The following is a 23,701-nucleotide window of genomic DNA, read 5'->3' on the forward strand; positions in this document are numbered from 1 at the left end:
CAACCTGATGGATAGAGGCAAGCACAGGAACCTAAGCAAAAGAAACCAAGACAGCTTGGCATCATCAGAGACCAGTTCTCCCATCAAAGCAAATACTGGATATATCAACACATCAGAAGAGCAAGATTTAGATAAAAAAAAAATCACATCTCACGATGATGATGGAGGATATTAAGAATGACATAAATAAATCCCTTAAAGAAAGACAGGACAACACACATAAACAAGTAGAAGTCCTTAAAGAGGACACACAAAAATCACTTAAAGAATTACAGGAAAACAGAAGGAAACAGGTCACGGAATTGAATAACACCATCCAGGATTTAAATATGGAAAAGTAACAATAAAGAAAGCACAAAGGGAGACAACTCTGGAGATACAAAACCTAGGGAAGAGATCAGGAGTCCTAGATGCAAGAATCACCAACAGAATTCAAGAGGTAGAAGAGAGAATTTCAGGGGGAGAAGATACCATTGACACAACTATCAAAGATAATGTAAAATGCAAAAAGCTCCTACCCCAAAACATCCAAGAAATCCAGGACACACTGAGAAGATCAAACCTAAGGATAATAGGTATTAAAGAGAGTGAAGACTCCCAACTCAAAGGACCAGTAAATATCTTCAATAAAATCATAGAAGAAGGGGTTGGGGATTTAGCTCAGTGGTAGAGCGCTTGCCTAGGAAGCGCAAGGCCCTGGGTTCAGTCCCCAGCTCCAAAAAAAAGAACCAAAAAAAAATCATAGAAGAAAACTTCTCTAACCTAAAGAAAGAGATGCCCATAAACATACAAGAAGCCTACAAAACTCCAAATAGATTGGACCAGAAAAGAAATTCCTCCCATCACAAAACACCAAACGCACAAAACAAAGAAAGAATATTAAAAGCAGTAAGGGAAAAAAGGTCAAGTAACATATAAAGGAAAACCATAAGAATTACACCAGATTTCTTACCAGAGACTAGGAAAGCCAGAAGATCCTGGGCAGATGTCATACAGACTCTAAGAGAACACAAATGCCAGCCTAGGTTACTGTATCCTGCAAAACTCTCAATTAACATAGATGGAGAAACCAAGATATTCCATGACAAAACCAAATTTACACAATATCTTTCCAGAAATCCATCGCTACAAAGGATAATAAATGGTAAAGTCCAACATGAGGAGGCACGCTACACCCTAGAAAAATCAAGAAACTCATCATCTTGGCAACAAAACAAAGAGAAGAAAAGCACACAAACATAACCTCACATCCAAATATGAATATAACAGGAAGCAATAATTACTATACCTTTATATCTCTCAATACCAATGGTCTCAACTCCCCATTGGGAGTTGATAGATTAACAAGACATAGATTAACAAACTGGATACTCAATGAGGACCCTGCATTCTGCTGCCTACAGGAAACACACCTCAGAGACAAAGACAGACACTACCTCAGAGCGAACGGCTGGAAAACAACTTTCCAAGCAAATGGTCAGAAGAAGCAAGCTGGATTGGCCATTCTAATATCAAATAAAATCAATTTTCAACTAAAAGTCATCAAAAAAGATAAGGAAGGACACTTCATATTCATCAAAGGAAAAATCCACCAAGATGAACTCTCAATCCTAAATATCTATGCCCCAAATACAAGGGCACCTACATACATAAAAGAAACCTTACTAAAGCTCAAAACACACATTGCACCTCACACAATAATAGTGGGAGATTTCAACACCCCACTCTAATCAATGGACAGATCATGGAAACAGAAATTAAACAGAGACATAGACAGACTAAGAGAAGTCATGAGCCAAATGGACTTCACAGATATTTATAGAACATTCTATCCTAAAGCAAAAGGATATACCTTCTTCTCAGCTCCTCATGGTACTTTCTCCAAAATTGACCATATAATTGGTCAAAAAACGGGCCTCAACAGGTACAGAAAGATAGAAATAATCCCATGCGTGCTATCAGGTCACCACAGAATAAGACTGGTCTTCAATAACAATAAGGGAAGAATGACCACATATACGTGGAAATTGAACAATGCTCTACTCAATGATAACCTGGTCAAGGAAGAAATAAAGAAATTAAAGACTTCTTAGAATTTAATGAAAATGAAGGCACAACATACCCAAACTGATGGAACACTATGAAAGCTGTGCTAAGAGGAAAACTCATAGGTCTGAGTACCTCCAAAAAGAAACTGGAGACAGCATACATTAGCAGCTTGTCAGAAAACCTAAAAGCTCTGGAACAAAAAGAAGCAAATACAGCCAAGAGGAGTAGAAGGCAGGAAATAATCAAACTCAAGGTTGAAATCAACCAAGTAGAAACAAAAAGGACTATACAAAGAATCAACAAAAGAAGGAGTTAGTTCTTTGAGAAAATGAACAAGATAGATAAAACCTTAGCCAGACAAACATGAGGACACAGAGAATGTATCCAAATTAACAAAATCAGAAATGAAAAGGGACACAAACAACAGAATCCGAGGAAATTTTTAAAAAAATCATCATACCCTACTACAAAAGCCTATAGTCAACAAAACTGGACAATCTGGATGAAACGGACAATTTTCTAGACAAATACCAGGTACCAAAGTGAAATCAGGAACAGATAAACCATCTAAACAACCCCATAACTCCTAAAGAAATAGAAGCAGTTATTAAAGGTCTCCCAACCAAAAAAGTCCAGGACTAGATGTGTTTAGTGCAGAATTCTATCAGACCTTCATAGAAGACCTCATACCATCACTGTCCAAATTATAACACAAAATTGAAACAGATTGAGCACTACCGAATTCCTTCTATGAAGCCACAGTTATGCTTATACCTAAACCACACAAAGACGCAACAAAGAAAGAGATCTTCAGACCAATTTCCCTTATGAATACCGACCCAAAAATACTCAATAAAATTCTTGCAAACAAAATCCAATAACACATCAAAACAATCATCCACCATGATCAAGTAGGCTTCATCCCATGGATGCAAAGATGGTTCAATATATGGAAATTCATCAATGCAATCCACTATATGAACAAATTCAGAGGAAAAAAATACATAATCGTCTCATAAGATACTAAGAAAGCATTTGACAAAATTCAACACCCCTTCACAATAATAGTCCTAGAAAGATCAGGAATTCAAGGCCCATATCTAAACATAGTAAAAGCCATATATAGCAAACCAGTAGCCAACATTAAACTAAATTAAGAGAAACTTGAAGCAATCCCACTAAAATCAGGGACTAGACAAGGCTACCCACTCTCTCCCTCCTTATTCAATATAGTTCTTGAAGTTCTAGCCAGAGCAATCAGACAACAAAAGGAGGTCACAGGGATACAGATTGGAAAGGAAGAAGTCAAAATATCACTATTTGCAGACAATATGATTTTATACTTAAGTGGCCCCAAAAGTTCCACCAAAGAACTACTAAGCCTGAAAAACAACTTCAGTAAAGTGGCTGGGTATAAATTAAATCAAACAAATCAGTAACCTTTCTCTACTCAAAGGATAAACAGGCTGAGAAAGAAACTAGGGAAAAGACGCCCTTCACAATAACATAAAATACTTTGATGTGATTCTAACCAAGCAAGTGAAAGATCTGTATGACAAGAATTTCAAGTCTCCGAAGAGAGAAATCGAAAAGATCTCAGAAGACGGAAAGATCTCCCATGCTTATGGATTGGCAGGATTAATATAGTAAAAATGGCCATTTTCCCAAAAGCAATCTACAGATTCAATGCAATCCCCAACAAAATTCCAACTCAGTTTTTCATAGAGTTAGAAAGAGCAATTTGCAAGTTCATTTGGAATAACAAAAAACACAGGACAGCTAAAACTATTCTCAACAATAAAAGAATTTCCGAAGGAACCACCATCCCTGACCTCAAGCTGTATTATAGAGCAATAGTTATAAAAACTGCATGGTATTGGTACAGAGATAGGCAGGTAGATCAATGGAATAGTATTGAAGACTCAGAAATGAACCCACACACCTATGGTCACTTGATCTTTAACAAAGGAGCTAAAACCATCCAATGGGAAAAAAGATAGCATTTCCAACAAATGGTGCTGGTTCAAGGGGAGGTCAGCATGTTGAAGAATGCAGATCGATCCATGCTTATCATCCTGTATGAAGCTTAAGTCCAAGTGAATCAATGACCTCCACATCAAACCAGATACACTCAAACTAGTAGAAGAAAAAGTGGGGAAAGTTTCAAACACATGGGCACTGCAGAAAATTTCCTGAACAAAACACCAATGGCTTATGCTCTAAGATCAAGAATCGACAAATGGGACCTCATAAAACTGCAAAGTAAGACAAAGGACACTGTCATTAGGACAAAACGGCAACCAACAGATTGGGAAAAGATCTTTACCAATCCTACATCTGATAGAGGGCTAATTTCAAAAACATACAAAGACATTAAGAAGTTAGACTCCAGAGAGCCTAATAACCTTATTAAAAAATGTGGTATAGGGGTTGGGGATCTAGCTCAGTGGTAGAGCGCTTGCCTAGGAAGCGCAAGGCCCTGGGTTCGGTCCCCAGCTCTGAAAAAAAAAAAAAAGAACCAAAAAAAATGTGGTATAGAGCTAAACAAAGAATTCACAGCTGAGGAATATTGAATGACTGAGAAACACCTAAAGAAATGTTCAACATCTTTAGTCATAAGGGAAATGCAAATCAAAACAACCCTGAGATTTCACCTCACACCAGTGAGAATGGCTAAGATCAAAAACTCAGGTGACAGCAGATGCTGGCGAGGATGTGGAGAAAGAGGAACACTCCTCCATTGTTGGTGGGATTGCAGACTGGTACAACCATTCTGGAAATCAGTCTGGAGGTTCCTCAGAAAATTGGGACATTGCACTATCTGAGGACCTAGCTATACTTCTCCTGGGCATATACCCAAATGATACTCTAACATACAACAAGGACATATGCCCCACTATGTTTAAAGCAGCCTTATTTGTAATTGCCAGAAGCTGGAAAGAACCCAGATCCCCTTTAACAGAGGAATGGATACAGAAAATATGGTACATCTACACAATGGAATATTACTCAGCTATCAAAAACAATGACTTCATGAAATTCATAGGCAAATGGATGGAACTAGAAAATATCATCCTAGGCTTGAGAGATGACTCAGTGGTTAAGAGTACTGACTGCTATTCCAAAGGTCCTGAGTTCAAATCCCGGCAACCACATGGTGGCTCACAACCATCTGTAATGGGATCTGATGCCCTCTTCTGGTGTGTCTGAAGACAGCTCACAGTGTACTTATATATAATAAATAAATAAATGTTAAAGAAAAAAGGAATTATCACCAAGTGAGGTAACCCAATCACAAAAAAAAAAAAAAACCACACATATGGTATGCACCCACTGAAAAGTGGATATTAGTCCAAAAGCTCGAATACAATCCAAGATACAATCCACAGACCACAGGAAGCTCAAGAAGAAGGATGACCAAAGTGTGGATGTGTCAGTCCTTCTCCAAGGGGGAACAGAAATATCATAGGAGGGGATATCGAGACAATGTTTGGAGCAGAGACTGAAGGAATGGCCATGCAGAGCCTGCCCTACCTGGGTATACAGCCCATTTATATACAGCCACTAAAACTAGATAATATTGATGAAGCCAAGAAGTGCATGCTGACAGGAGCCTGATATAGCTGTCTCCTGAGAGGCTAAGCCAGAGCGTGACAAATACAGAGGAGAATACTAGCAGCAAACCACTGAATTGAGAATGGGATCCCTGTTGAAGGAATTAGAGAAAGGACTGAAAGAGCTGAAGGAGCTTGCAACCCCATAAGAACAACAATGCCAACCAACCAGTGCTCCCAGGGACTAAACCACTATCCAAAGACTATACATGGACTGACCCTGTGCTCCAACTGCATATGTAGCAGAGGATGGCATTGTTGGGCACCAATGGGAGAAGCCCTTGGTACTGCCAAGCTGGACCCCCACCAGGGGAATATCAGGGGGTTGGGAAGGGGGGATGGCTGGGGAGGGGAACACCCCCATAGAACAAGAGGAGGGGGATGGGATAGGGGGCTTATGGACTGGAAACCAGGAAAGGGAATAACATTTGAAATATAAATAAAAAATCCATAAAAAAAGAAATGGAGTCAAAAACAGAAAGACAATTAAGAATTAAGAGGGCAATGGGAAGTATAAATGCACAAGTTCTCTTATATAAAACTATGAAATTATCTTAAAGATACTAATTTATTAAAATTATCAGAAGAAAGAAGACTCCCTGGAAGCGCACAGGCTTCTGCTCAGGGAAACAGGCTAATGGCAGATCTCCACCTTTCCTTCTGATCCTCCAAATCCTCTTCTCTAGTCTTATACTCAGTGCTGCAGCACACCACTGGCTCAGCCTCCTTTCCCGCCCTCCCTGCCCCCAACTCCAGGGGATCTCACATCTATCTCACTCTTTACTCCCCACCCCCAACTCTTGCTTTGTTGCAGACCCCAACTGCAGCAGGCACTCCCTGGGAAAGCGCAGGCCACTCCTGCCAGAGAAGCAGGTAGGCTGATTTCAGATCTTTATCTGTCCATCTGCTCCTTCAGATCCAACCCCCCAGTCTCAACCTCAGCTCTCCAGCAGACCTGCTGGAGCCTCCCATCTCCATTACACCCCACGTAACTTCCCCTACTAACCTCCCTCCCCAACTCATTTCTTTATTCCAGCCCCCTATTCTAGAACACACAACTCTAAACACACAAGCCTCTCCAGCCAGGGAAACAGGTAGGCTGACTATAAATCATCACCTCTCCCTTTGCTCCTTCAAATCTGACATCCCAGTCTCATAAACAGCTCTGCTACATAAACATTAACAGCCGGAATCTAACATCCCAGTCTCACAAACAGCTTTTGCCCCTACAAACATCTCCAGTGACTCATACAGACCTCCCCTCCAAATTGCCTTCCAGCCACTCACTGCTTTATCCCAGCCCTCAACTCCAGAAGACACTCCCTGGGAAGCAAGTAGGCTTACTGCAGATCACATAAGCAATTTAAATAAACCTACAACCCTTTCCTGATTTCAAGTTGTACTATAGAGCTATGGTAAGAATATTCTCTATTTTATTGGCATAAAAACAGGTACAGGGGCTGGGGATTTAGCTCAGTGGTAGAGCGCTTACCTAGGAAGCGCAAGGCCCTGGGTTCGGTCCCCAGCTCCGAAAAAAAGAACCAAAAAAAAAAAAAAAAAAAAACAGGTACAGTGATCAATGGAATTGAACTGAAAACCAAGATATAAATCCACACACTTATGAATACCAGGTCTTTGATTAAAAAGAAAAGTTCAGAAAACACACTGGAAAAGAGACAGAATCTTCGACAATGCTGCTCAAACTATAGGCATGCATAAGAATGCAAACAAACCCATAAATATCACCTTGCTCAAAACAACTCCAAATGGATCAAGGACCTCAACCTAAAACCAGGTACACTGAATCTGATAGAAGAGAAAACAGGGAACAGCCTTGAACTCACTGGTACAGAAGATTTTTTGAACAGAATGCCCTTAGTGCAAGCACTAAGAATTAAACAGGATCTTATGAAATGGAAAAGCTTCTATAAGGGAAAGGACACTATTGGACAAAGCAGCAGCCTACAGAATGGGAGATTTTAACCAACCCCATCATCCAATAGAGGGTTAATATCCAAACTATACAAAGAATTCAAGAAACTAGATATTAAGAAAACAAATAACCTAATTGAAAATGGGGGCACAGATTTAAACAGAAAACTATTAATAGAAGAAACTCAAATGGCCGACAAACACTTAAGTAAACATTCCACATCCTAAGTTACCAGGAAATGCAAAGACTACTTTGAGAGTTCATCTTATATCCATCAGAAGGGCTAAGGTCAACAAAACAAGGCAATTGTTGACAACAGCAATTTTTGACAAAGAGGTGCAGTAAGAGGAACACACATCCATGGCTGTTGGGAGTGCAAACTTGGTACAACCATTATGAAAACCAGTGCAGCACTTCTTCAAGATGATGGCAGTTGACCTACCTCAAGATCCAGCTATACCACTCTTGGGCATAAGGATGCTTCATCCTGACACAATGATACTGTGAACCAAGTTCATTGCTGCTCTATTCATAAGTGTCAGAAACTGGAACAAACTAGATGCCTCTCAACAGAAGAAGGGAAAAAGAAAAGGCAGTACACTTATACAATGGAATATTACTGAGCTCTTTAACAATGACATCACTAAGTTTGCAGACAAAACTAATAGAACAAAAAAAAAAAAAAACATCATGAATGAAGTAACCCAGACCCAAAAGAACAAATGTAGTTCATATTTACTTATTTGTGGATATTAGCTGTGGAGTCAATGATAACCAAGCTACAATCGTAGAACCACAGAGCAGTAAGTTTAGAGTAAAGATCAATCTTTTAGGAAGGGAAATAGAATAGTTATGAGAGCATAGGTGTGAGCTGGAAAGGCAGGAACAAGTGGGGAAGTGGTGGAAAGAAGGCAGTGACAGAGGAAATATGGGGGGCAACAGCTAAAATTAAGGGACATTTGAATGGTGGTATGGAAATCTTATAATAGTAGAAACTTCCTAAAATATATGCATATATGATCTAGATTAAATCAACAAAGAATGGAGGAGAGAGTATGTCTTTTCACTCAAGGAAGCTTCTAGGACTAGGATTAGGTTACATTTAATTGAGTTGTTGGCCAAAGAAGTCTGATGGGAAACCCAAACAACCCAGAGTGTTGCCAAGATTGTAGGTTGCTTTTCACAGACAGCAAGGCCCCATTGCTAAAGACAACATCTTCACATGGAGATGCTGGTGCCTACATAGAGCTTTCGCCCCTATATTTCAAACATCTTTGTTACAGAAAGGCACTCTGCACACTACCAAAGGAGACACAGGAACACCAAGCCAGACACAAACACTTTGATCTACAATGATGTCCTGACTAAGATAGGCTAGGGCAATGGTGGCACAGGCTTATGGGAGTAACCAACCAAGATCTGATTTCACTTAAGGCCCAGTGCATAAGATAGAATACTGCATGCTACTTGGGTGACCAAGAGCCAGAGAATAGCCCGGAGACCTAGGGTAAAACCAAATAATAATAGATCAGCCTACTTCAGCCATCATTAGAGAAGCTTCCTCTTACAGCATGTAAGAACAAATTGAGCTCGAATCGGGCAGCCTCAGCCATGAACATCACAGCAATGGCCAAGATTAAGGCTCGGACCTGCGCGGCAAGAAGGAGGAGGAGCTGTTGAAACAACTGGATGATCTGAAGGTGGAACTGTCCCAGCTTCGCGTGGCCAAAGTGACAGGCGGCGCCGCGTCCAAGCTCTCCAAGATACGAGTCGTACGGAAATCCATTGCCCGTGTCCTCACTGTCAATAGTCAGACTCAAAAGGAAAACCTCAGGAAATTCTTCAAGGGAAAGAAGTACAAGCCCCTGGACCTGCGACCCAAGAAGACAGGAGCCATGCGCCGCCGGCTCACCAAGCATGAAGAGAAGCTGAAGACCAAGAAGCAGCAGTGGAAGGAGCGGCTGTACCCACTGCGTACAAGTACACAGTCAAGGACTGAGAGGATGACAATGACAATAAAGTGTGAGACTGACGGCAAAAAAAAAAAAAAAAAAGAACAAATTGAGAGACTGACAGCCAGATTATATAGAAAGAGAGAGACTTTGGAAGACATAGGGGTAAATGGGATATCTCAATCAAATCTCTCCCCTCAGAGCTCAGGGAAGCCCACAGAAGAGGAGATAGAAAGAGTGTGAGAGCCAGAGGGGATGGAGGACTCTAGGAGAACAAGGCCATCAGAATCAACATGAGCAAAGTTCATACGAACCCAGAGACTGAGGCAGAATATACAGGGCCTGCAGGGGTCTTCATCGAGTCCTATGCACATCATGCCTTCACCTTTAGTGCTTTTATAGGATTCCTGAGTGTACGAAGGGAAAGTTAGTTTGTTCAAGGAGGCATGTTTGAAAGCGATGTCTAATTCAGTGGCAGACAAAGTGACGAATCAGAGAATGATTTGACAGAATAGGATATGCCTAACTCTCCCTAGAAGAGAGTGGAAGGAAAGCTACTTAAGGGGCAGCGCAGAAAAAAGAAGTTTTACTGGGAGTTTTACAGACATGTTGCAGAGAGAACAAGTTAGACACGATGAAGACAGAATGAACCAGAATGAGCTGGAAGATGAGAACTTGTTGCCAAAATTAGTATGAGGCCAAGCAGAACAATTCAGGAGAGTCTGAGAGAGCACAGCCATACTGAATCAGTCAGCTTGGAGAGGAGTTTGAACCAGAACAGCTGAGTTGAAACAGCCAGGCAGGGTTCAGAAACAACTAGAAAGGGTGAGGTAATTTAGCAGTTAAGTCTAAGAGATTAAAAACATTCTAGGCATAGATAAAATTGTACAGAGGCTAGAAGCTTCCACGACTAGGCCTAGGTTAACAGATTGAGGCAGTAAACCTCAGAAAGGACAATTACTTCAGGAGAATAAAAGTTATTTTACATAATGTGCACGCCCAAACAGACCTTTTTGTTCTGAGTCGAACGAAATATGTCTAGTAACACACATACCAAACTGACACCTCAAAATTTATCTTTAGAAAAAAGCAATTTACTACAAAGCCTACTCCACAAAAGAGGTAGGAATAATTGATTCACCAGATATGCAAATTTCAACACAGAAGCACAAGAAATATAAACAGAACCCAATGAGAGATGATACCTGGTAAGGAATTTAAAGGCGCCAAAGCAAATAAATGACTCTTAATGGAGACCCATAGATCAGTACATTACTCAGCCCTCACCAGAGAAGCTGTTTTTTTGCAGTACATAGGAGTTAATACCAACTTAAAGCAACTGGGAACTTAAAGCAACCCAGTGGTCGTGGCTTATATTTGTAATCCCAGAATTTAGGAGGATGATATAAAAAGGATCAACAGTTGGAAGGCAGCCTGAGATCGAGTTTAAAGCCACAACAATAGACTCTATCAGGTAGAGGAAGTAATATTTGCATCTAAAGCTGCTCGATATATTGAAATACCAATCAAACGAACAAAAAGAATGTGGGAAAAAGACTAGTAGGAAGGCTGGGGGGGCGGGGGCAGTATGGGTGGTGGCAGTCACCATAATGTACTTTGTCAAAGAACAAATTCAATATGTTTAAAAAAAACAAAAGGAAGAAATAAGACAGCCTTAAGATGTAGGATGCTATGAAAGCAACAAATGTCCACATTCTGAGGAGAGGATAAAGTAAAAGATGGAGGAAAATTGCACAAAGAAATAACAGCAGACAACTTCACTAACCTTGAGGAAGATGTGAACATATAAGAACAGGAGGCCCCCAGGATATCAAATAAGCATGGTCTAACAGGAAACACCTTCACTCCTGACATATTAGATTTACCAAGTCAAAATTACAAGACAAAGAGAAATTTCCAGAAAGTACAATAGAAAAACCCTAAGTTATATTTAAGAAAAACAACATTAGATCAATAACAGCATTATTAACAGAAATCTTACAAGTCAGGAGCAGATGCAAAGAAGCAATCATAAAAGAACCACTTGCAAAACAGACCTACAACCAATACTTCCTAAAACATCCCAAAACAAAAGTAACAAAAGGAGCACCCCCAAACTCATTCTATGAGCAAAACCAAAACAAAACAAAAACAAAGATGAAAAAAAATCTCCTATAGGCCAATAGGCCTAATGAACATAGATGTAAAAATCCTCAATAATATACTAGCAAATTGAATATATGCCTTAATATAAAGGTTATCCACCACAATCAAATTGGCTTTTTCCAGACACACGGGACTGTTCAAAACACGTAAGCCAATAAATGTAATAAATCATATAGACTTACACACAAAAATCACATGATCATCTCTCAATAGATGTAGAAAAATCCTTCAACAAAATTCAACATGCTTTCATAGTAAAACTCCTAGAAAGAAATAGGACTGGAGGGAACATACCTCAATAGAGGCTAGACATGACAAATCTACAGCCAATATCATCCTAAATGGAGAAAATTTTACAGCAATCTCATTGAAATCAGGAATGAGAGAAGACTGTCCACTCATTTTTCAATATAATACTCAAAGCGCTGGAGTGGAGCAATAAGGCAAGAAAAGGAAATTAAAGGCATAAGAAATAGGCAAGGGCAAAGGTAAGCTACCCCTATTTGCAGATGATAGGATACCGTACATAAGAGATCCTAAAAGTTCCACCAGAGAATTTCTAGGAACAATCAACAATTTCAGCAAAGTGCTGGATCAAAATTCAATTTTCACAAATCAGTAGACGTTTTATCCAGCAAGAAGGACCATGAGAAAGAAATCATCCACACATTCACAACAGCATCAAAAAAGATAAAATATCTAGGGATAAACCTAACCAAGACCTTTATGATGAAAACTTCCAATTTCTGAAGGAAGACATTAAAAAATGGAAGACCTGTGGGCTGGGGATTTAGCTCAGTGGTAGAGCGCTTACCTAGGAAGCGCAAGGCCCTGGGTTCGGTCCCCAGCTCCGAAAAAAAAAAAGAAAAAAAAAATGGAAGACCTACAAACACACACACACACACACACACACACACACACACACACACACACACCATGGTCATAAATTGGTAGAATTAGTATTGTGAAAATGACCATTCTGTCAAAAGCAATGTACAAATTCAATGCAATGACAATCAAAGTAGCCACAACGATCTTTTACAGAAAGAGGGGAAAAAATGTAAAATTCATATGGAACCAGAAAAGGCCCCGAATACCCAAGGAGATCCCAAGAAAAAGAATGATAAGAATCACAATGACAATAGGATTACTCTTCCGGATCTTAAAATAAATTGAAGAGTTACAGTGACAAAAACAGGAGTGTACTAGCACAAAAGCAGACATGCTGATCATGGAGCAAAGCTGAAGACCCAAACATGACTACTCATCACTATAGCTATCTGATAGCTGACAGAGAGAGCAAAAACACCATTTTCTTGGAGGAGCCAAAAAATGAGGACCAAGACAAGTTGTGGATAATTGAGTCAACCAAGACTCTCAGTCCAGTTGTCATTAAATCTGAACCAAAATGCAGGATCCTGTAATCATTTGTCCTTTACCACAATAGCAGCCAATTATTCATTGTAATTGACTCAACAGTGAGTGACAGGAGCCATAGTCAAAATATTTTACTGACAAGTAAGGAACAGTGACAATGACAATTGATCTCGTTGCATATGTCAACATGATCCCCCAAATTCAACTCAATTTGAGCTTATCATTGCCCCCATCCTGTTTCAAATGTCCCCTTTCTATATTCCCTATATGTGATTATATCATTCTTGCTGGAGGGATAAATTACCTAAAACGCTGAGAAGTTAATATCTGTCCCAAGAATTAATTAGCTAACACATACGGCACCTAACTAGGAATAGGCACTCAGTTCATCTAGTCTCTCCTTATGCCTGGAAATGATTCAGAGTCTATTAACTCACTCATATGAACTCCCCCATGAACCTCCTTTGTACACTTACTCAGAAGTGTAGTCCTTCTACACATCTCTGTTTTCCAGGCAAATCAAGCATTCTAAAATGTCCCTTGTTTCCTTCTTAACCTGCAGCTATGTACTTTGATGATACAATAATTTGCACACTTGAGTCCTTTCTACTATGGATTTCCCCCAAGCACTGAATTATCCTCTCTTAGAAGTATCTACTTTTCCTAGACTGGTGACATTTCCATGGAAATATTATGTACCTTGCACCTTTACCTTGTGTTCCTACTTCAGTGAGTGGCAACCTATACATGGTCAAAACTGAGTAAGTCATTTTAGCTCTTCTCTTTCGATAATTTCTCATGTCTAATTAATTATCAGAAGCTGTTACATAAATGTCAAATGGGCTCTCGTGCTCACACTTCTTTCTCCATTCCCACAGCCATTGCCTTAGTACTAAAGCAAAAAAATCCTGAATAAAAACACAGACCTGAGTGCATTACACTAGTGAAGTTAAATTCTATTTCAAAGCAATAATGATAACAGCAATAAGAAGAATGACACTGATACATAAACACATAGACCAATGAAATAAATGAATGAAAAAAGAGCCAAGAAATTAATCTACACTTTTATGGTCAATTGATCATCAATAAAGTTGTCAAGTACACAATAGGAAAAGAACATCTTCTTTAATAAATTGCATTGGAAAAACTAGATATCCACATGAACAAGAATAAAACTATACCCTCAAATGTAATATCTAGTCACTGTCTAGTAAAGACTTCAGCATATAATGTGCAATGTAAAGCACTGGAAAGAACACAAAGAAAAGAACTCTTGGCTGGGGATTTAGCTCAGTGGTAGAGCGCTTACCTAGGAAGCACAAGGCCCTGGGTTCGGTCCCCAGCTCCGAAAAAAAAAAAAAAGAACCAAAAAAAAAAAAAAAAAAAGAAAAGAACTCTTTTGGGCATCACTAAGGGCAACTGTGCTTTGGCTATGGCCATAAAAGCACATGGAACACAAGCAAACAGAAAAGATTCAATGCAACAAAAATGCTTCGGCAAAAACAAGGAAACAATCATTGCTGTAAATAAATACCTACAAAATGGAAGAAATTATAAGTCAGAATTGTGCTAAGGAGTTACTACTCAAAGTATGTAAGAAATGCAAACAGACAAGAAGACAATATAACCAAATTTAAAATGGACAAATGACTTGAAAAAACAGTTTTCAAAAGAAGACATACAAAAGGCTTACGGGTACAAGAAAAATATATTCAACACCACTCATCACAAGGCAAATACAACTCAAAACTAAAATTGAGACATAACCTCATGCTATTTATTTTAATTCATTTAGGTCTTTTGAGATTGAGGTCTTCCTCAGTAGACCTGGCTGGCCTTTCTATGAGGATCAATTTGATAGCTTTGAAGTTGTTGCTGCCTTTCTCTAAGCATGCACCAACATACACAGAACCTCACTCTGTTTAGAATAGCTAGTAGCTAAAAGATGGAAGGCTTATTTTTGTAATAACTGGGGTAAGGGAGTAACCAGTATTCACTACTAGCATACATTTCAGGCTGGTATAGTCTTTATAAGAAACAGTTTGAAGCTGCCTCAAAAAATTAAAAATGGAACTACCATATCAGTCATCCATCCCATTCCTGCTTAGACATCCTCAGCAATTGAGCTAGTTCCTAAAGGAATTATCTACCCCCTCTGCCTGTTATATTATTCATTTGATTCATACAGAATCAATCCAAGTATCAAGGAACATATAAAGATATGGCAAGTGCACAAACACAGATACAAACAACATGGAATAGTATCTACTTTAAAGAAAAAAGAAAGAAATGACCCTAGCAGACATTGTACTGAGTGAAAAGGATCAGGTACAAATATTACATGCTCTCACATGTAGAATCTATAAAGTTAAACACACAAAAGTAGTATGAACTGAATTTCCCATGGCGGGGAAGTCAGTCCTATGTGAAAACATAAAAGACTAAGTTGATTAGGAGAACTTCTGAGACTCTGGAGAGGTTAATGCTTCAGGTCTGGAGCCAAATTATCTTGAGCTATCTTTAGCCCTTAATAGCCATTTATTGCCTACTTCCGTGTTTGACCCAATTGCCTTGTGACTATCATTCAAATCCTTTTTGAAATGTAAAAACAGACACTTAGCTTTCATCAACCCCAAGGTTACTAAGGGGACCAGATAGAATCTGGGCCTAGAGTAGACGCTCACTTTGAAGTAACCTACCTACTGGATGTTCCCACCTTATCTTTAATTAAAAAAAAGTCTTCATTTGTGAATTTCTTTGTTGCCATTACAAAAACTTCAGTAAACTGTCAGTGTGCTGCTCAGTGGACGACCTGGAAAAACTATATCTTATTCTAAGTGAGGTGAGAGCTATATTTTTGTGTGGATAGCGGAGATGCAAAGAGCTGCAGGCTTTAGAAAAACGGGGACATGCTGCCTAAAAGGTAGTTTTAGTTATGAAGTACTAAAAATTCTGTAATTTCTGCAGTATATTCTATTCCTGACTTTTTCCTGTGTCAACTAAAAGCTAAAAAAAAAATAAAGCTCAAAAGAATAATTTATGAAGTTTAAATGTGAGTGTGCAAGTATACAGTTTTATTTAAACTATATTTAAATGTATATTAAAGTCTCCTTTTCAGACACATTCAAACACAGATTACATTCGTCTTACCATAATAATAAAAGGTCATAGGCATATTCCAAATTATGTGTGAAGAAAAACTTTGAAACAGTGAGATGAGAATAAAACAAAAGAAATACTTATAATCTGAAATATCTATATTAAAAAGTAAAGATTTCATTACAAATTCTATAGCCCAATATTCCTGTCTTTCTCATCGTCTTGGTCCCTTTCCTACCACAGTGTGTCTCTACTGAAATCCTCCAATATGTAACTCATTCTTTCCTCAGTGTCTTGCTCTGAATCTTCCTGTAACAGCATCTTCCTCTCAAGTCTCACCTTGCAGGTTTGCTTTTATCATTCAATTCTCACTCAAATGCTACTTCATCAAAGGCCTCAGCACTTTTTGACATGACTTCCCTTTAGTCAGCCCACTTCACTACACCCTGTTATTTTCCTTTGTAACACATTTCACAGTTTACACTAAGGTGACTGCTCTGAGGTTGTATATTTATCTTCCTTATTAGCTATCTTACCTCCTCCACTAGACTATAAGATCCATTAATGCAAAGACCAAGTGTGATTTGATCACTGAAGTCTCTCAGCACTCATTTCAGCACCTGACACACATATACAGATGTGTAGTGGGGGAATGTGTGTGGGGGGGATATTATTCAGAATACCTTTTGAAAAATGTTTATCCAGGTTTTATGTTAATGTATGGCATTGCTTATAAACTAACAATGTCTTGAATATCCATCAGAAAAATGAACAATACACAAATGGTTTTCAGCCAATGAAACCTGAAACCAAATTTTTTCTTATTGCACTTAATCATAAATTATACAGATGATAGGACTCTTATCCATCCTATACCCTATTCAATGCATAAATTCTTTTTATTATATAAATAGGCGATATTTTAATTTTACAAAATATTTCTAGACAAATTCAGAGCAACTTTTAGTCAGATTATGTGTGTTTTCTCTAGTGCATAAGACTATTTCAATTAGTTGAAGAATATCTCCATGCATGTATAAAGGGGAAACATACTTAAACAGGATATGGAAAATATTGAACTTGGACTAACAGGACCAAAATAATAACACCAACAAAACCCAATGCTGCATAAAAATACCCCTAACCCAACCTTCCTTTCTGATGCCAGAGATCAGAACAGCCTGAAGATTTTCTTCCCACAACATACTGTTATTCACAAGCATAAAGCATCTTCTTTGATGCTGCAACAATGGCTGACTCTTCCAAGCACCCACCTCAATTTCTGCCACTTAGCTTCTTATAAGGGAACAAGTCAAACAGCATGAAAAATATAATATGCATTTTAAATTTTAGAATGTTCATGTTTTATTTTGATCAGTGTGTGTTTGTGTGTGTGTGCGTGCACACACGCACACGCGTGCAAGCGCGCACACCTACATTTATGAACCATGCAGGAACACTTAGAAGCAGGGGGAGAAAGGATGGGAGAGAGGGCAACCAGGAAAGGGAATAACATTTGAAGTATAAATACATAAAGTATTCAATAAAAAGTTATTGAACAAAAAATATGCTGCTGCTCTAAATGTCAATACATTCATTAATAAAAATATTTTTAAAACCATAATAAACTCAAAAGTTTAAGGGCAATTTTATTTTTGACAGTCACAATAAATACAGTATAAATAAATGATAATTTCATGAACAAATCATGTTGAGAAAACTACATATCTTTTTTTTAAGATTTTTTTTATTTATTATACATAAGTACACTGTAACTGCCTTCAGACACACCAGAAGAGGGCATCGAATCTCATTACAGATGGTTGTGAGCCACCATGTGGTTTCTGGGATTTGAACTCAGGACCTTTGGAAGAGCAGTCAGTGTTCTTAACCACTGAGCCATCTCTCCAGCCCGAAAACCACATATCTTAATAGAGAAGAATAAACCTGGTCTGCTTTACATGTCATATGAAAAAAGTGAAATGAATAATTTATATCTAAAGATGGAAACTGTAGAGCTACTAGAAGAAAACTTACAAGGAAAATTCCGTAACTTGGTTCTAAGGATTTCTTAGATAAGACTTAGAAAATACAAGGAAAAGCAAAAACAGAAAAACTGAGAGTACATCAAGCTAGAACAGTTACCCATAGGAAAGGAAATAATTGAATGAAGAGCCCTTATGTCTGATAAAGAGTTACAAAGTACCCAAAATTCTCAAGACCAAGTGAACAAAAAACACTAATTTAACACTTATCTTAATTAATTCTTTCATATGACACTTTGGATCATATTCACCCCTTAACTTCTCCCAACTAGATTTGATTTTTGAGTCAACACGGAAAGAAATTTTTGTCCCTGTGAGAGGTTTTCTAGATTCAATTAGTTGAGGTATGAAGACTCATACTGAATATAGGTAAGACCATTCCATTGTCTGGGGTTCTGCACTGAACTAAACAGAAAGTAAACAGCATAGCACTCATCTGTGTTGCCTCACCTTCTACCATTAAGGCTTGCCCATCATGATAGGAACTGTATTGTAGAACTGTGAACCCAAATAAATCCTTCTTTAAGGTGCTCCTGTAGTGAGCCATTTATCTCAGCTAGAAGACAAGAAATGAACACAACCATAACCTATCAATAAAAACTAAATGTTGAGGTACTGGAGAGATGGCTCAGTGGTTAAGAGCACTTACAACTGTTGCAGAGGGACTGAGTCTGCGTCCTAGCACACATATGTTAGGAAGCTCACAACTACCTGTAATTACAGGTCTACGGGATCCAGTGACTCTGTTTATGTGGTAGATTAAGTGTATTGATTTATATACACTAAACCATCCCTGCATTTCTGGGGTGAAGCCAACTTGATCATGGTGGATAATCTTTTAGATGTGTTCTTAAATTTGGTGTGGAACTACTTTTTGAGAATTTTTGCATCTACAATATTCATAAGGAATTTTAATCTTCATTTTTTTTGGTTGCTCATGAATCTTTGAGCAGTTTTGGTATCGGGGTAATAATGACTTCATAAAAAGAGTGAAAAAATGTCTTTCCAGCTTCTATTTTGCAGAATGAGGCATATGGGCCTAAAATTATTAGTTCTTCATTGAAGGTCTAATTGAACACTTTACTGAGTCCATCTGGCCCAAACAACCCTCCCCATTCAAGGATTAGGGATCTATGAGAAAAAGAAGCAGAAAAATGTTAAGAGCCAGAGGTGATAGAAGACTCCCAGGAATCAGCATTTTCCACACACCAAGGGCTGATGCACACATGAATTCAGAGACTGTAACAGCATGTACTAGTTCAAGTCAGACAAAATCACAGAGAAAAGGATGGCACAAAGTATCACCGCTAAGAAGCCATTTGCAATTGATAGCTGTTGGGAAAGGAAAAACGTCAGTATTTTCCAATTGAGTGACACTGGGTATCAGCATCCACACCCCATGACAGAGCTCACACTCAGAAGCAGAAGGCCAACATAACAGGCTCCATGTGTTTTACATGTGCCTTTTTTTTGTTTTTTGTTTTTTTGCTTTGATTTGGTTTTGTTTTTTTTTTTAATAGGGAGAAAGAACACAAAGTGGGTGAGTAGGAAAGGGGAGGATCTGGGAGGAGTTGGAGAAGTAGAAAAATCAAATCAAAACATTGTATGAAAACATTCAAACATAAATAATAAAAATAGTACTACGGCATCATCTAGTCATGTCAGTTTTCAATGTATATACAAGAATCAAAGACAGAATCGCATGTAAAAGCTTATACACTCAGTTTCAGAGCAGTATTTGCAATAGCTAACCAAGAATTGTAATAAATATTTAACAGGTGGTAAATAAATGAGTAAAATATGTTTGCATTAATTAAGGAGGAGAGAGGGGGGCTAGGAAAACATGGTGCTTGGGAAATTATGGAAGAATTGAGACAGCAAACTGAATCCAGAGAAAAGCTAAGCAGAGTTCCAGAGCAAGTACAAATTCCAATGTGAAAACTGACACAGGCTGAGGAAGAGATAATCCTTCAGTACAACCCCAAGTTCAAGAAAAGAAAAAGTAACCTATTGCTCAGTTTTTTTTTTCTGTATTCATTGCCAATTCACTGAATCCGCAATTGAATCCCTGTTCCACCCACAGCTCTAATTAAATATGTTTTATCTCCCAAATTTTAATATTTCTGGACATCCTATATACATAGGCAAGTAATATGTAATTTACCCATTGCTTCTTAAATATAATGTTTTAAGATTCATCTTGTTTATTGCTGAATATTCATTGTATGATTTAAGATTCTTCTATGAGTTCTCTATTTGTCCCATCTTTGGTGTCATGACTGTACGGTTATGAATTTACAAAAACCCATCACACAAGTACTTCTACACAGAACACACATTTAAAAACCCAGTATTAGTGACTCAATAGCAGCAGTATTGTGCTTCATCTTAATCTACCTCACTGGACTATCATCAAGCCAGTCACTTACTTCCATGTTTCTTCAGGCCGAATACAAGTTCCCAGAGATTTGTCAGCTACAGTGAATGCCAATGGACACAAACAATATTTTTCTTTATTACTGCATTACATGGCTAATCCCCCAGAATACAGCTTTATGCCATCATGTAGCTTTTTTTATTTTGCATGTGAATTGTCACTTTGGGGGTTCCTGTTTTCAGCATTTCAACATTCAGGATTTTAATCTTTCAAGATTGTGATTCTTAAGATGCCCAGCTAGAAGAACATAGCCCACAGACAGGCAACAGCTTTTGGGACAGCCCCCACTCCAGTTGTTCAGGACCCACATGAAGACCAAGCTGCACATCTCCTACATATGAGCAGGGAGGCCTTGGTCCAGCCCGTGCATGTTCTTTGGTTGATGGATCACACTCTGAGAGCCCCAAGAGTCCAGATTAGTTGACTCTGTTGGCTTTCTTGTGAAGTTCCTATCCCCTTTGGGACTCACTAAACATGAAAAACAGCAGGAGTTCAGCCTTCAGGAATATGGCACTTAAGACTAATCTTTCAGCGAATCATGTACAGCATTCTCTGACCCTTTGTAATAAATAGCTCCATGGCACACCCACCCCTCCTGTGATTGTGTACACTCTCAGTTGCTTCTGTTTGCCTTGCAGCACTTTTCACTAACTTTGTTTTGTCCTTACATTCATGGAGCCTCCTCAAGAATAGGAACCCACTGACATAAGAAGCCTTGGCTTGTTTACTGATGCATCAAGGTATCTGACACTTGGAATGTACTCAAATGACCATGATATCATCTGAATGAACAGCTAAGCTCTTAAAGTCAGGGATACTAGGGAAAGTAATCACACACTGTGGTTAGGACACTAAACTCAAATGCATCTGGGCTTGAAATCTAACTTCAGCACTCACTTGTTATGTGATGTTGAACAAGTCTCTTCTGTGGCTAATAATCGCACCTGACTCCTAAGCGTAAACTGAGTTACCATTAACACATTCATTATAGGCCCTGTCCTACAACTTCTTTGTAAAGATATTATGTTCGTGTACATAGCCAAAGGAACTTTAGAGATGTGTTAAGGAAATTTGAGATTAGCCTAGTATGTAATATTATTCCACTGGGCCCAAGGTAATCAAAGGGTACTTCTAAATTGGAAGGCAGGAGTCAGAGAAGGAAGAGGAGTAAGGCAGCCTTTCAGCGGAAGAACATGAAGCTTTTAGAAGCTAGAAGCCTTCTTCTAACTTTGAGAACTGTGATAAAATAAACCATGCTGTTTTGAATCACTGGGTTTATAGCAAATTGTTGTAGCATCAATTGAAAATTAACATAATCGCTGTCAATATTTCCTAGAGAAATGAATTCCTTTGAGTTGTGGCAGCAATTTTGTTATTTAAGAGTGCTTTTCACACTGGTTCAGAGATTGCATGTCCTTGACAGAAGTGAGCAGATTGACTATTGTTTTACTGTCTCAGATGGATGGGCTATTACAAAATAATGCACCTGGGGTCCTTATAGAAACAAGACTGGACAGCCATGACTATCAACTTCAGCTGCAGGGCAAAATCACAGCCACAGTTCACACACTCTACCCAAGACCAATCATATCAGAAGACCTGGAGGTTGGGGGATAATTTTCATCACTTTAAGCCACTCTCAAGGTGTTTCAGAGAACACCCACCACATACCACCTTCATTAGCTACCCCGACTTGGAACTTCTTTCTTTACGAGCAACAAAAATGTTGTAGTTATACTTTCCTTTCTTTCCTTCAGAGCTTTACGCATGTATGTATCCCCATAAACCTGCCACAATCTTTTTATCCACACAAAATAAAGCCAAAAGATAGTGCTTTAATTGACTTGGCAATGCTTACTGCAATTTTGTTCTGCTTCCTAGGAACGTTGGGAATTCATATCTATGACAGATAATCTTGAGCTATCTCTATAGAATACATGACGATGAACCTCTGAAAATAAGGAAGAGAGGGCTCAGTGGGTAAAGGCACTTGCTGCCAACCCTGCCAACCTGCATTCAAATTCCAGAATCTATATACTTGATGGGAGGAAGGGACCAACTTCCACAAGTTGTACTCTGACAAGCACACACTAAATCAATAAACCAATCAATCAACCAACTTTTTTTTTTTAATTTCTTTTTTTTTTTTCCAGAGCTGGGGACCGAACCCAGGGCCTTGTGCTTGTTAGGCAAGCGCTCTACCACTGAGCTAAATCCCCAACCCCGATCAACCAACTTTTTAAAAAGGTATAAAGAAGTGAGATGAAAGGTCAATGAATGGCAGTGTTGCTGCATGATACCAACTGTTGCTGCGTTTTTATAACTCTACTGTAAACAGAACCATTTCGGCCTAATTCAGCACAGCAAGTATTAAGAAGCTAAGACACGGGCTGGAGAGATGGCTCAGTGGTTAAGAGCACTGAGTGCTCTTCTGAGAGATCCTGAGTTCAAATCCCAGCAACCACATGGTGGCTCACAACCATCTGCAATGGGATCTGATGCCCCCTTCTGGTGTGTCTGAAGACAGCTACAGTGTACTCATATAAATAAAATAAATAAATCTTTTAAAAAAATAAAAAAGGAAGCTAAGATACATAAATAAGGTGCTCTTGTTCACTGTGGCAGATATATAAATTCACCCCTGCTTTCAAGATACTTTTCATGGACTATGAAGGGATGATGTGTGGTTACTCCTGTATACTCAGCCGCTTTGCATTCATTCATGTGTGTCACTTGAAAATATACAGAAACTAAAGCAATGAAAATCCATGTAACTGCCTAGAAGTTTGTCAAACCCACTGCTATGAGCTATGTTTATTTCATTCAGCTCCTTTTCTGAAAAATAGAGCACTGTATATGTGCTTTGGGTCAGCCAATTTAGTAGTAACTTTTCCTGCGTGCATGCGTGCATGCGCGTGTACATTATGTGGGCCAATTTGTCCACATGATTGGTTCGTTGTCTGGTATAGTTCATATGCTATCAAAATATTAGAACTATATTTTCTCCTGATGTTTAGATGGTTTAT

General features: G+C 38.6%; 1 protein-coding gene and 1 pseudogene across 4 annotated transcripts in view; one reads left to right on the forward strand and one right to left on the reverse strand.

Annotated features, from left to right (window-relative positions):
* Positions 1-23,701, reverse strand: part of Klf8 (KLF transcription factor 8) — a 179,640-nt gene that overhangs the window by 137,258 nt on the left and 18,681 nt on the right. The gene's annotated exons all lie outside the window — the stretch shown is intronic.
* Rpl35-ps8 (ribosomal protein L35, pseudogene 8) lies at positions 9,223-21,740 on the forward strand (annotated as a pseudogene).

This window comes from Rattus norvegicus, chromosome X (genome assembly GCF_036323735.1).
Source record: "Rattus norvegicus strain BN/NHsdMcwi chromosome X, GRCr8, whole genome shotgun sequence".
In the NCBI taxonomy this organism is placed as follows: Eukaryota; Metazoa; Chordata; class Mammalia; order Rodentia; family Muridae; genus Rattus; species Rattus norvegicus.